We start from the raw sequence: 15,292 nt of genomic DNA, 5'->3' as shown, positions 1-15,292 counted from the left end.
ATGATAAAATGTGTTGCCTTGGATTACAAGCAAATGAAGGCATATGTGGGAAAGGAGGATAGGCAACACAACAAGGGCCTATTAGGAATGGTCAAGGGCGAAGGGCCTAAGTTGGCTAAATCATGGTCGTCTGTGAATCACGTTTGTTTGCCCTTCAACCTACAAAGGCAGAAGCACTGGATCTTACTTGTTGTTGATTTAAAAGAGTGTGAGATAAGGGCATATGATTCAAAAGTATATCTGTGCAGAACTCAAGCCATCCAACGGGCCGTGCTGGTGGCGAAAATGCTGCCCCGGTTGTTAAAGGAATCTGGATATATTGGTGACGGTCTACTTCTGAAAAGTGAGTGGCTAGTTATTCGCGTCATGGATGCACCTCAATAAGTGGGCGGGTGAGTAATATTCCACCTAACCACATTGTCTTATGAAATGGATTTGTTGTACAATGAATCACAGCTTCTTCGCTATGTTTCAGTGGTGACGGTGGGATGTACATCCTCAAATATTGCGAGTTTCTGACCTCAAATGTAGACCTGACCAAGATTTCCCATGACGCCATGCCCTTCTATCGGTTGAAGCTCGCTGTACAGTTGTTGCAAGGATATTGGTATCTGTGATTCATAAGGAGATACTATAACTTGCAAAGTTTTTAACTAGGTGGGTGTAGTGTAGAATATGAACTTGCAAAGTTAATTTAATTGGGTGGGCAATTATGTTGGTAACAGACCTTATATTCATGAGTTATGAAACAAACCTTTCTATAATATAAGGGAAGCTTGAAGAGCTTTCTTCGCATGCTTGAGCGTATCTTTCCCCGTTCTATTTTAGTAAGGTTTTGAAAAGGTAGTTTTCTTGTTTGTTAAGGAACAAAGTCTTCTTTATGATCCAACTCCCCCTTTTCACTTAAAATTAAAGAATTAGTTTTTGTATTCTGTTAAAATACAAGTTGTATGTAACCCTCAACCCATATTGTTGATAGTATGTTGAACCCAAACCCTAAATGGTGCATGATTCTTTTCAAATGTTGAATAAATAGTAATGTATCTTGTTTAGGGAAAACACGATTGTGAAGTTAAGATGCAGGCATATGAAATGTTGAAGTTTGTGATTGACTAATTGTGCTGAAGGCTTAATTATATTTGTACATTAACAAACACGTCTTATATGTAGTTGTCCGGATTAGAAAATTACAAAACATATACTTAAAAACCCAAAACATTTCTTATTTTTTCATCAATTTAACAGCCAAATTCAGAAATGATAGAACTAACAACAGTAGGAGGATTTTTTTAATGCCCTTCAGTATACGGATTACTTCAGCATATGCATTAAGTTCCTTCACATCCACCTGGTTTTGAATGTCAGATCAGTTGGGGTGTTGGCTGCTGTCACCTGTTCATAGCCACTACACCTTGTAGCTCCCTATAAAAAAAAACTACATTTTTCAGTCTAGGATTACAATGTCAGATCATATTCCTTTTCTCTAGAGCAGTTTCAGTTTGGGATAACTGTTTATTATATATAGCTTATTGTGTTTTACATACGAGGTTTGGGAAGATTATACTTACATATGTTGTGAAGATTCCTTTCGGATTTGGAAATTAGCTTCACCATCTCAGCATTGCAGTGTTGGCACCTCTTTGCTTCAGTGTTTGTTGAAGAAATCGACATCACTTTGCCCAGAGTTGAAAATGAAGAAAACAGAAGAATTATACCCTTCCAAATAGTTGGTCAAAACCTGCAAATTATTTTCCTTCATTACTGAAAAGGAATTGTATTTTATTATTAGGTCGAAACATATATGGAATTTGAAGTTTGAATTCGCCTTTTCAGTCTGACAATGCAAGGGAAATTCCAAAGTTGAATTTTTTTATTATTTTTTTTAACCCCTAATGCATGAGCGGGAACATAAAAAGCATTGTTGTGGGCAATTTTTAATAATTTTTTTACCCTAAACCGTAGCCTTAAAGGCGTTTATCAAATGAAAATATAAGTAAGACAAAAATTAAAAGGAAAAGTGGCATGTGAAGGCATGGGAATGCGCCGCGCGTCGCTGAGGTCTGCAGCTCCCCACTCTAGCACCGCCACTTGGCATTTCGTGTGTATTTTATTCATTTTTTTTTCTTTTGAAAATCTTAAAAAATACAGGAAAATTCAGAAATAATAGGGGAAAATTCCTAAGTACGTATCGGGATGAATACTTCGTACTGAAAGTACAATAACGGATTAAGGAGTGAGGAAAAAATAAAATTAGGGAACAAACCCTAGTGTTGGATGATGCAAATGAAAACACTAGTACACTTTTCAAACCTTAGACTCTTATTTGTTCGATCACATTCATTCCGTAAGGATATTTATATGACGCGGCCTTTTTCGGATATGTCATGGAAGGAAATGTCGTCACGAGTCCGAAGGATTTTTTCTAGAATTTTTCCCCCTTCAATTCGATTTTTAAATGAATATTTAATTGAAAATGAATAAAAAATTTAAAAAGGGGCGAGTGACGGCATGGGAATGCGCGGCGTGTCGCGAGGTCTGCAGCTCCCCTCTCCAACTCCGCCACTTGGCATTTCGTGTGTATTTTATTTCTTTTTTTTTTCCTAAAAATCTTAAAAAATGCAGGAAAAGTCAGAAAAACTTGGGGAGAATTCCTAAGTACATATCAGGATGAATACTTCGTCAGGAGTTTTGACTTATACATATAAAGGAGTTTTTAGTAGTCAAAAGGGATTTCCGGATTATTGGATTGCAATTTGGGTTTCCTTTTTGTTGTTGCAACAATCGTAAACATTGCATGACAAATTCCAAATGTGAAGGGGAAATTTTGTACAGGGTCCTACTCAATATGACGATTAACCCAACACTTATTTCCCCCCCTTAAATTCGATATTTAAATCATTATGTTAGTGAAAATAGATTTTCGGATTACTTTATTAAACTATTTTTTATCTTGCAAATATAGTTTCAATTGTAGGACAAATCAGGAAATGTGGGGAAATTGAAAACGTAATTAAAGGATCACCAGAGTATCTTAGAAGATCAAGGATGCCTTAGACCCGATCTGACTGAAAGGATAATCCCTCATGCTTTGACAACAAGCAACCTCTCTGGCATTTGGCTGCCTGTCATCTTCAACGAATGACTGCTTCGGGAATTGGAACCATCAATTCCCCATTTCAGAACACAGAGTCAAACCATAGGACCCAAAACCATCCAAAACAAATGCACGCAAGCTACAAAGGTCTATGGAACACAAACGTCTACAACTTGTACTTAAATTGGATCTTAAAAGTGCACCGATTACAAAAGTAGACCTTGAAACCATAAACAGGACTTAATACCACAAACGTCTACAACATTACCATAAACAGACCTTGAATTAAAAACATTAAACATAAGGTAAACTTCCCCTATAAATAAAAACAAACAAAACCCAGAACACACTTTAATACCCATATCATACCATGGATATTTAATTTATTAAATCCACGAGGTCTGCCTACGGAGTTCGCGCTGGAAGCAGTACAACTCCCTTTTCCATTTGCAAGGTTCACAGTACTTCCCGATAGCTACCGTGTAAGAGTATTCACCCCCCATGTCCCATAAGAAATACCATCCCGATTACCCTCATAGTTAACGCAGTTAAGAAAAAAAAAATTTGTCAGTAGTAAACTTTGCAAGAGTTGGAGGAGTCACCAAGCCCGAAATTGTATAACTCATCAGTCGATTCATAATTGATTCCTTGCATGCTTGCATGTCAATTTTCTTCGTTTTGCTTAGATGGTACAACAATTCCATCGCATCCTCTTCGCCCTCCGTAGGGTTCGCCAACCCTAGCAAGCCAACAATGTAGGACGATTCCATAGCCTTGCCTTAACCGTCACCCGGAAGTTGTTAACAGCCTCATCATCTTTGAATATAAAGAATTGAGTTACAGCTTCTCTGTAAATGATTTTTGGATTGTTGTGTTCCTTGCACTTTTGCAAGAACTCAACAAGTTTCTCTTGATAAAACCCGTACCATTCAAGATGCCACTGATACTTCTCTACAGACACGGTTCACCAAACCTCAGGATCATTCAGCATTTCTTCAAATAACTTGCATGTCCCCGCCATGCTGTACAAATCTTCAGAGGAGTGCTTTGCAACCAAAAGCAGTACCTTAAACCATGCCAAATCTGGGATGTCCATCTGGGTTGTTGGAGAAGAAGGAGTGAAAAAGTGTGTGGAGGAATAATGAACGGTGTTTCCAGACAAATCAGGAAGAAATGTATATATTGGAACGAACCGTCGTCACCTAAACTATGGACGAAGACAATATTAGGGTTAGATCATGTATTATTGGCTTCATTTCACCAAACCTGGTTCAGAATAATTCCTTTTTCTAGCAACCAAAAGGAGTATGGTGGCAGACAAAAGAAATGTGGCAGCAGACCTCCATGATGTACATGCAGCAAATAAGAAAAGAAAGAAGGAGCAACACATGTGCATTAGCAAACCCATGTGAATAAAGCAGCAGAAGAAGAATAGGCAGCCACCATGTGTGCAGCAGCCAACATGTGAAGATGATGATTATGTTGATGCTTTAGTTGTTTTTCTTCCTCTATAAATAGAAGGTACTACAAGAGGAGAAAGTGTGCAGAATTGGTGCAAGAAGTTTTGGCATCAAAATAGAGTTAGAGTAGATTAAACAGCTGGGGAGCCAAGAGGCAAGGATCCATGAAGAGGAAAAATGGCAATGCAATTGGAGAGAACCTTGGGAGCCATGAGGCAAGGAACCAAGGGGTTAAAGATGCAATTTTTCCTTCTCCTCTTTGTTCTTCATTTTTATCTTGTATTATTATTTTATTTATGTCTAATTAAACTTTGTTAATGATGAAATACCAAAATGAAATGAAGTTCTAGTTTTTATCTTTCAATTCCCAACTATTATATTCTTCAATGTTTATAATTTCGGCTTCACATGATTAATAGGTTAATTTTCGTTTCACCACTTCTATCATGTATTTGTGGTAGTTAAGAATACAAGTTAATCTATTAATGCATCCTTGGTTTTGTATTACTAATATACAAATTTCTTTGATCTTTTATAGTTAAACATGCTTTTTCACATAGGATGCTTAGAATATGTAATTATGAAGGGAAGAGGAATCTATATAAGATTAATTAAAATGCATGCTTAATTGATATATATTGAGAAAGCAGTAGATTGATTTCTAGATTGCTACTCCACGGGAATTGTTAGATAATTAATTAGAGTTTATAGAATAATGGTATGGAATCTAAAACCTTAGTTTTTCCCTATTTTAGTTTATTTTCATTTTCAATTCTATGCTTTACCTCTTTTTCTTTTTCAACGAACAAATCAACTTTGAATCAAATAGGTTAGCAATTGAATTAACTTTGGTTGGATTAGTTTTCCATCTTTTTCACGCACTCCATGTGGGTATGACCTCGCACTTACACACGCTTATTCTACAATCGATTCGTGCGCTTGCGAGTTTTATAAATTTAAAACATGCACCTTCAGGTGGCAAACAAAGATGATGAGGAACTTCAATCTTAGCATGACTTAGAAGAAATCATCACAAATGGCTTCTTATTCAAAACACTTCCCAGTGGACTTATTCACTAACCCAAAAGAAATAAGTAAAAAGAGAGGAAGGGAGGAAGGGTATTGACACTTCACCTCCCCCTCCTCCCCCCTTCTATGGAGTTGTTCTTTGAGACTCATCGAAGGAGAGCGGCTAGAGTTTTTTTGTTGTCACTCAATACAAGCCCAACTGTTAAGATTAAAATAAGATTTAATTACACATACATCCTTTGATATTATGATTTTGGCATGAGGAGTGGTATTGTACTTCTTAGGCCTTGGAGTGGTTTTGTGCCACTTCAACTTTAATTTGATGATTTGGGAATTAAATGAGATTTTTGAATTTGAGCCCCTTAGAGCATCTACAATCATGTTCTCTATTTTTTAGTTAAAATTTAGCTAAAAACACATAGAAAATATTTTAGGAGTTCTCTATAAAATTTGAACTCCAATCATACTCTCTAGTTTAGAGAGTCATAAATACTATAAATTTTTTTTAATCCAATATAACTGGTCCGTCACTCCTTCCTTGTTGAACAGGAGTTTTCGAAACACGAAAGCAGCCAAGTCTTTGTCCAAATAGAATTGAAGCATTCATGCCTTCTTTAAACGATTGCAAGTGGCGTGGAACTTCATTATCATCTGCCACAGACCGAGAGTAGAGAGGAAGAATTCCTCTTGCTTTTGACTCCGTGGTGGGTTCACCACCACATCCTCATCATCCATTCTTTTTTTTGTTCTTTTTGTTTGCCTCAAACTGGTTGCAGGACCCAAACTCCTATTAGATTGCATACTTGAACTTATTTCCTTACTTTTTGTTCAAAGCCATTATGAAATACAAGCACGTGGTGGGCCTCTCATCTTTGACCTTTTTTTCTTCTTTCTTCTGCCATTGATTGCAAGATTAACTTCTTGATGAGACTCGACTCTTACATTTCATCTTCAATTCTTTGAGGTTGAGAAGGAGGTTGCTCCTCGCAAATTGGAGGAGACAGAGAAGGACCCGAAGGCATGCTAGTTGATGATTCATCATTGTTTCTCTAAAAAAATCTTGAATGGTCTTTGATCTCTTAACATTACGATGTTGACCCGACATTATAAAGTATAACCTATTGAATAATATACAGAAGATGTAAACATATAGACCAACAAAAATTTCAAGAAAAACATTACATACTTAAATAGTTAGTTAAAATCTCTAATTGACAATTCATACAAGCAAGCAAGAACACCAAAATAAAAAAACTGATTGATAAACCTTAATTGTAAATCCCTAATTGATACTTCATAAACCCTAAATAATCCCCAAAATTTCAAAAGAAAAGAAGATGAAGAATGGAAGATTACCTTAGTTTGCTTTAATTAAGTCCGAGGACATGCATAATTTTCCTTATTGTCGAAGAGCAGGAGTTAGCCGCAAGCGGATGGAATAGAGAGAATTCTTTTTCTTTATTTATTTTTTTTTTGGTAAAGGAGAGAGGGAATGTATATGCCTAGTCGGAGTCTAATTTTTTTCACGTGGGGTGTGGGGTTTAGTTCTTTTTATTTATTTGTTGGTCAGCCTAGTTCTAATGAGATTACTTAATAATATTTTATTTGGATTGCCTGGTCCTAATGGGAATAGTTAATAATATTTATTTGGATGAAGGTTTGTTTGAAATTGAAAGTAATTATGATAAAATTGGTTGCCATTTGCAGCCACTGATTGACAGCAAAGAACCAATATTTTTCTTTTCCTTTTTTTTTCCTTTTTTCGTTTGAGTGTTTTCTGACCTAGGCTAGAGTATTAATTTAACTTTTAAAAAAAAGAGCCCAGGTTAGCTTGCTAGTGGGTACGTCCCTCCCCATCCAGAGCTTATGGCATAGTCACATCGGTTGGATCTTTGATACCCGTCATCGTCGATGTGAACATGTAAAAAACACACATAGTCCTCCCTCTCTCTCTCTCTCTCTCTCTCTCTCTCTCTCATGCACACACCAACTGATACGTATATATACTTATTTTATTTTCTTTTTAAACGAGAAATTTACAGCTTGGTGGACTGAAGAACGTTGAAGAATTAAAGAAGCAGTCCTTCTATAGGTTTCTTTTTCGTACTAACTTTCTACATTCATTTGCTCTTGGAGGTTTACCATATGCTATGGGTGGATTTCCCTTCTTGGTCTGGGCAGTGGTGAGATCGCTTACTCATTAATGTACCTTAGTTCTTCTCCTAAATAATCACTCTCTGTTAATCATTTCTTGACTTAAAAAATAAGATACAATACACGTATTTTAATACTAAACACAAGGGTGAAACTATGAATTTTTCAACAGATGGGCTAACATAAAATCTAATGATTATTTTTTTACTTACCGTTTCTACTAGTTGTTCTATAAATGAAAGTGCAACATTAAATTACATAAACCACGTTAGTTCGTAGTTTCATTGACTATTTTTCAATAAAACATAAAACAAATATATACTAAACGTGACAAAAAAATTCGTATTATCAAAATTAAAATATGTTCAGCAATAGAATTAAAAGTGTATCTATTCAAGTTGTGCTATGCAATCCTTGATATAATTAATTTTTTTTGTTTTTTTAATCTGAATCAAAAAGCAAGTTTTGATTGCTAAGATGTATTTTCATTGCTGCCCTACAACTCAATTCATAAAAAAATTGGTCTTTTTTGAACTTTAATAAGTTAATACATATTGGGCTATATATTTAAAATAACTCATTTATAGGCTTGTTTATTTTTTCTTTCCCTAAAACTTCCCTAGGCTATAGCCCACCGAAACCATTAGAGTGGTTCCGCGAGTGATTAAACATATTGTACACGTAAGCACATATTTGTCACGTTTTATACATTTTACAATTTATAAAAATAAAATAGATAAAACTCACATATTATACAAGTAATTTTTTTTTATACATATTATTGAATAGAAATAATACACGTTAAATTTTTTAAAAATAATTAATATTAAACTATTTATAATAACCCAATTTTTTGCAGTATTTTTTAAATAATAATTTTACCCAATAATAAACGTATGTATTTTATTCATATTTTTCATTTGGGAGCCTTAATTTACTCGTAGCACTAGTTTTAGGCCTGGTTCATATGATCGGGGTTCACCTTCTTTCCTTTCTGTTCAGGGGCGGATCTTAGCCTACCCAAAAATATTTCACTAAAAAAAAAAAATCTATATATAAGCTATGTAATTGATATCCATTCCATGTGTTGGTATACACTCTTGCCTACCCAATACATATAAAACCTAAAGCACAAGCCCACTCAAACTTTAAAAAACTGAAGAAAAAAAATTATAACCAGCCATCCCATGTTATGAATGGCCCAGTCAAACTTTAATAAAAGAAAGAATATAACTTAAGCAGCCAAATAGTGGCTGTGCAGTGCAATTCCAGAAAGAGTCGGGAGAGCGTCTTCTCAATGCAAGTCTTGGCTGTGCTATGCAATCATGGACACTGGACAGCCTCTTCTCTTCTCTTCTCATATACAAGGAAACAAGTATTCTTCTTAATCTCTTCTCTTTAATTATCTTCTTCTATTGGGTTATTCCTAAAATAAATGTATGCATCTTAGTTTTAATTTTAATTTGAAATTGAGTTTTCTAGGTTTAATTAGGAATGAAATATAATTTGGGGATTTTGTTGAAATTAGGTCTTTGATTTTAAGAATTTTGTTGAGATGTTTGATTTGATGTTGGCATTGTTGAGATGTTTGATTTGTTGTTGGTATGTTAATGTTTGACTAAATTCATTGATGCTATTATGAGAAATTGTTTGATTTTTTGTTGGAATATTTGATTAAATATGTTATCTTTTATTATGTTGGATCACAATCGAAACCCCAAGAAAACAAAGAATTTGTTCTCTTTTTTTAAGAAAAAGAATGATGGGTCATCATCTTCTAGAATGCCTCCCATTTCGTGGACTTAATCAAGGTCGTAGTTTGAAACGAGCTAGAGCCACTCGTTGGGGATCTCACTTTGCCTCTATTACAAGTTTAATGAGTTTATTTAAAGAGACTAAAATACTTCTTCAGGAAATCAGTGAACATGGACCTAACCAACAATTTCGTGGTGATGCAGAGAGTAACTATATTGCTATGATGTCTTTTGAGTTTGTATTTGCATTGCTTTTGATGGATAAAATTATGGGATTGACCAACTTTCTCTGTCAAGTGTTTCAGAAAAAAACTCAAGATATTGTAAGTGCTTTAAACTTTGTTGAAAACACAAAATCACAGTTCCAAGATATGAGGGCACATGGCTAGGATGATTGATTCATGAGTGTGGTATCCTTTTGTGAACAACATGGTATTGATGTTCTTGATATGAGTTCTCGTTATATGATGGGCATACGTCGTTCTTGTCAACAAAAAGATTTTATTACAGTTGAACATTACTATCGCATTGATGTATTTAATGATGTGATAGATTGCATGTTGAGGGAGTTAAATGACAGATTTCCAGAGCAAACAGTTGAACTTCTTATTCTTAGCTTAGCATTGGATCCTCGTAATTCTTTCAAATCATTCAATATTGGGCATCTATGTAAACTTGCTGAGAAATTCTATCCTGCTGATTTCAGTCCAAGTGACTTAAAAGGTTTGGAAATTGAGTTGAGGTATTTTCAAAATGATATGCATTGCCTTCCCTGCTTTAAGGACCTCACCACTCTTCCTCAGTTATGTCAACAATTGGTGAAAACAACTTTGGCTGAAAACTACCATTTGCTTTGATTGATTGGTTGGTGTTGACTCTTCCTGTTTCTACAGCAACAACGGAACGAGCTTTTTCATGTATGAGAATTATTAAGAATAGACTTCGAAGCACCATAGCTGATGAATTCCTTGCTAATTGCATGATTCTCCACATTGAAAGAGAGTTTGCTAATAGTATCGATAATGAAGAGATAATTGAAGAATTTAAAATTTCTAAGCCTCGTAAGGTACAATTTTAGATTAAAATAGTTTAGTTTTTGTGTTGCATTGCATTTACTTCTTGTTTTTTTTGTTAAGCTTTTATTTATGTATAGATATGCATATTTGAGGGTAAGGCTCATTACGTCCCTCCTGACTAGGTGTATCTTTTTATTTTTATCAATAAAATTCACTCGTACCGTCGAGTTTTTAAGGTAAGTTTCGCCTACCTGACTTTTGAATCCTGGATCCGCCATTGTTTCATTGTACATCAATTTCAGGCTGGTCGAGAAAAGATTTTTGTCCTTGATATAAAAAAAAAACATGCAAGTAATAAAGTAAATACATGAACCAATATTTTCATTCTTGAATTACTTTAAATAATTCCTTTAATTTTTACGACCCCAAAATTTAAATTTCTTTTTAAAAATTTCCCTATTCAGCTAAACAAGCATCTACATACCATCTTTCACCTTCTACATCCAAACCCGTCCTAAATCCAAACTCCTTGTAATTTCAGGGGGTGAGGACAGTACTTCTTTTCCACGCCACTCTGATAATAAATTCAGTTGGCCACATGTGGGGAAAAAAACCATGGAACACCGGTAATATGTCTACAAACAATTGGTATATTGGATCTATTCTCCACTCTGCTATATTTCATCCTTGCTAAATGTAAAATTGGGATATTAACTTGTTTTATGTACGTGATATATTTTTAATAATTTTGGTGGATGTCAATTATTACGCTTGGAGAAGGATGGCATAATAACCATCATGCTTTTGAATACTCAGCTAGACATGGGTTGGAATGGTGGCAAATTGACATTACTTGGTAAGTAATAATAAGATTTCTTCAAGCTATTAGATTGGCAACAGATGTCAAGGTCCCAACTGAAATTCAAAAGCAACGAAAAGCTTCAAATGGTAGAATCATGGCTACTTAAAAATAGGGTTTTGAAGATTTACTCAGCTCTGTATATCGTGGATAACGTTACTAGCTTCAAATCCTATATGCGTTAGTGATGTTGTCAATATTCATGCCTCAAGTGGTATTTCTTTGGCTTCTAAAATAATTACTTATTGTTGTACTACAGAATAATCAGCTATGAAGAGTGTTTAATTTTGGAAATGGAAGTGATGTTGTGTACTATGAATAAAATTGACATGATGTTGGAAGTTTTACTTCATGCGTGTTTGGTGAAAAGAAAAGTTACTTTCGTTTACATTAATACTTCAACTCTTATGATTACTTGGAAGCACACCAAAGATCTAGGCCAATCCAACTAAATCCCCTCATTTTAAATGTGTAAACCAATAACAAAACTAAAAACTTAAGTAATACGAGATGAGAATATTGAACATAAACTTCCTTTAAACAAAAGTCATCTACATTGGTTTTTACAAGGAAATTAAAAAAAAAGACAATAAAATTTCTATCGGCTTAATTCCTTATAGATTTAGACATATTTGTTGTTGAGATTCTTACTAAAGAGAGAGACCAAATCTGATTGTGTGAAAAGGAATTTGTTCATTACTATTCGAAGAATTGTCTAGCTAGGTTTACAAGGCTGCAGTTTTTCCTCCTATCTATATATTTACAAAAAATGAATATATATATATATATATATATTGACCTATACATAAATTGTTAGAATAACACAATAACACAGCAAGAAAGGAATATGCTTGTGATCATCCATATCCTTTCCAAGTTGGTTTTCATGAGATGGCTGCTGGTGTGGATAAGTTTGGGTGTCTTGAGTGGTTTCTTGTCCTTTGTTATGAAGCTAGGTGTCTTGAACATTTCGTGGCTTATCATCCCCGTTCAAGCTAAGTTGCGGCATATATTAGCTTGGTAACTGAACTGCTCAAATTTGCATTTGGTGAAAATGTCAACTATTTGGTGAGGAGAGAGGAAATGTGGCTGATGGAAATGGAGTTACTAGTGACCAATTGACAGATGTAATGGTAGTTTATGTCCATATGCTATCTTCTAGCATCAAAGATGGGTTTTGAGAGAAAGCAAGGGCACTCATATTGTCAGAGAAAAGCAATTGGTAGAAAGAAATGGAGATCTTTGATAAGGGAACATAACCAAGTAATTTCAGTATCAGTTTGAGATAAAGCACGATACTCACCCTCTATGGAAGATCTTGCAATGGTAGGTTGTTTCTTGGCATTCTAGGATATAAGGTTGTGACCGAAGAAGATACAATGCCCAGTGGCGGACCTGCGATCAATTGGACAACTAGCCCAATCTACAGCAGAGAAGTCAGTGAGATTTTGATGACCTTTTGTGAGAAGTAGACCTTACTGTGGTGTGCCTTTAACTTATCGAAGGATCCTTCTGACTCCAGTGAGATGAGGAGTTCGAGGATGATACATATGCTGACAAACTTGATTTACCGAGAAAGCAATATCAGGTCTGGTCCAAGTGGAGATATTGTAAGGCTCCAACAAGCGATATGTAGAGGTTGGGATCATCAAGGAGATATCCACAGATAGTGTCATTTTTGGTGTTGGAATATGGAGTAGCGCAAGGTTTAGCTTCGAGCAATTTAGCTTTGGAAAGAAGGTATGTGACATATATGGTTTGTGAGAGGAAGAGAGAATTGGATGTATGAGTAGCTTCGATGCCAAGAAAGTAGTGTAGATTGCCATGATTCTTCATGGAGAATTTGGAGAGAATAGTATTAGTGAGATCCTAACTTAATCAGGAGATTTATTTCCTAGTTTATTACAACTCTATTTCTTACCTTTTTGTACAGATATTATTTAATTACGATTTTATCTTATTTCCTTGTATAACCCTACTAGGGTTACAACTTTGTATTATAAATACTTCCTTTTGGAAAATGAAATGTATCGAAAAATATTCTACCCATATTGTTTGACTTGGCATCAGAGCCGACTTTTTGGTGACCTGTGTGTTGTGCCTACCCGTGTTTTAGCCCTTTATTAGTCTTTTCTTCCTATGCTGTGTGTGCCCTCCTGAGTTTGTGTGTTGTATTGTAGTGTTCATGCCTCTACTGTGTTCGTGCCATTCTTATCTTCGTGCATCTGCCATATTTGTGTCTCTACTATGTTCCACTATGTACTCTGCCGTGTTCGTGCCTCTACTGTGTTCGTGCCTGTCTTCGTGCATTTGTTGTATTTGTGCCTCTGTTGTGTTCCGTTGTGTACTCTGTCGTGAGCTATTGAGTTTCTGCTGCAATCATGAGTGATAACTCCATTGTTGGTGCTGTTGTTGCTGCTATCTGCAAATTTGTGTGTTTTTACTATGTTCTAGGTCTGGCTCCAATACTTGGATAATTAGCCGGCTTTGAGAGCACAGTTTCGGCCACTTCCAGCCACTTTTTGGGGCATGTCCAAGAACAAAAGTTGTTCCAAATGGGGTGTTTTACCTAAGTTAGGAGTTTGGGCTGGCGATTTGGAGTTTTTTCGGTCGCTGGAAATTAATCAAGCCACCCACGCGCTGCAGGCGCGTGGGCAGATTGGTGGAGACCACATTCAGTTTTAGAATGATCCTTGTGTCGTCATGAGCGCGTAAGATTTTGCAGATCTCAATTTGGTTAACGTTTGTACCCGTAATGGATCTCACATCTTGTGTGATTTCCGGGTTCAATAGTTTTGCACCGTCGGATCATAACCATTTTCAGATAGGTTAATCTAAACGTTTCCAAGATCGTATAGTATTTGACGAATCGTTAAGCAGAGCCGGATACTCCGGGAATGTCAACCTAGAACCAGGTTTATAGTAAGCGATTCGATTCAGATCGAGAGCAGAAGAAAGAACTACGTGTGGCTTGATCCCTCATAAAGTGCGTAGGCGACCTACGATTAGCAGTGCAGCCATGAGTTGGAGTCCTCCGGTTTGTGTTATTGTTTATCAGGGTATTTTGGTCCTTTATGACCCACAGCCACCAAGTGTCAGTTTTAAATAGGATTTGATCCAAATTCCAAAGTGGAATTTGGGTTAGGTCATTTCATTATACACTTAATGATTCTGCTACTTTCTATCCTACATATTATTTTTTTAGGATCTCAAGACTCACGAGACGATTGGGCATGGTAAACGGATATGGGGTTATATTATTTAACATTGCCTTTTGCACCAGTTTGTGATCGTGTCGCTAGTACTATTCAAAGTTGCAGTGTCAAAGAAAAACAAAAAATTTGGTTATGGCATCGTCGCTTGGGACGCCTATCGTTTGGCTACCTTAAGCGTCTATTTCCATCTTTATTCCGCTCTTGTGATGAGTCTAGTTTTAAGTATGAGACATGTATTTTGGCTAAGAGCCTTCACATTGTGTTTCCTTTGAGTGACAGTAAAGCTGCAAAACCTTTTGATTTAGTGCATTTTGATATGGGGTCCGGCTCGCGTTACTTCGAACGAATTTTGTTGGTTCGTCACATTTATTGATGATTGTACTCGACTCACTTAGGTTTTCTTGCTAAAAATAAACATGATATTGCTTTCATCCTTCCAAAGTTTTGTACTATAATGTCTACGCAGTTTCAGGCTCGAGTCAAAGTATTCCTGACTCATAATGGTGGAGAATATGTAAATAATACTTTGGCTTATTTCTTTCGTGCTCAAGGTATTATGCACCAAACGACAACCCTTTTTACCCCTTAACAAAATGGTGTGTCTGAAAGGAAGAACCGACAATTGCTTGAAGTTGCCCGCTCACCCATATTGGATATGTCTATTCCCCATCATCTTTGGGGCCATGCTGTTCTGTATACTGCCTATTTGAT

At 35.8% G+C, this 15,292-nt stretch overlaps 1 pseudogene; it reads left to right on the top strand.

Moving 5' to 3' along the window:
• Nucleotides 1-11,475, top strand: LOC148919261 (acyl-CoA C20 Delta5-desaturase-like; annotated as a pseudogene).
• Nucleotides 11,476-15,292: the final 3,817 nt, after the last annotated feature.

Source organism: Prunus mume, linkage group LG3 (genome assembly GCF_029339155.1).
Source record: "Prunus mume cultivar Tortuosa linkage group LG3, ASM2933915v1, whole genome shotgun sequence".
NCBI lineage: Eukaryota > Viridiplantae > Streptophyta > Magnoliopsida > Rosales > Rosaceae > Prunus > Prunus mume.
Note: the sequence above shows the minus strand (reverse complement) of the source record. Positions and strands in the feature narration are given on the sequence as shown.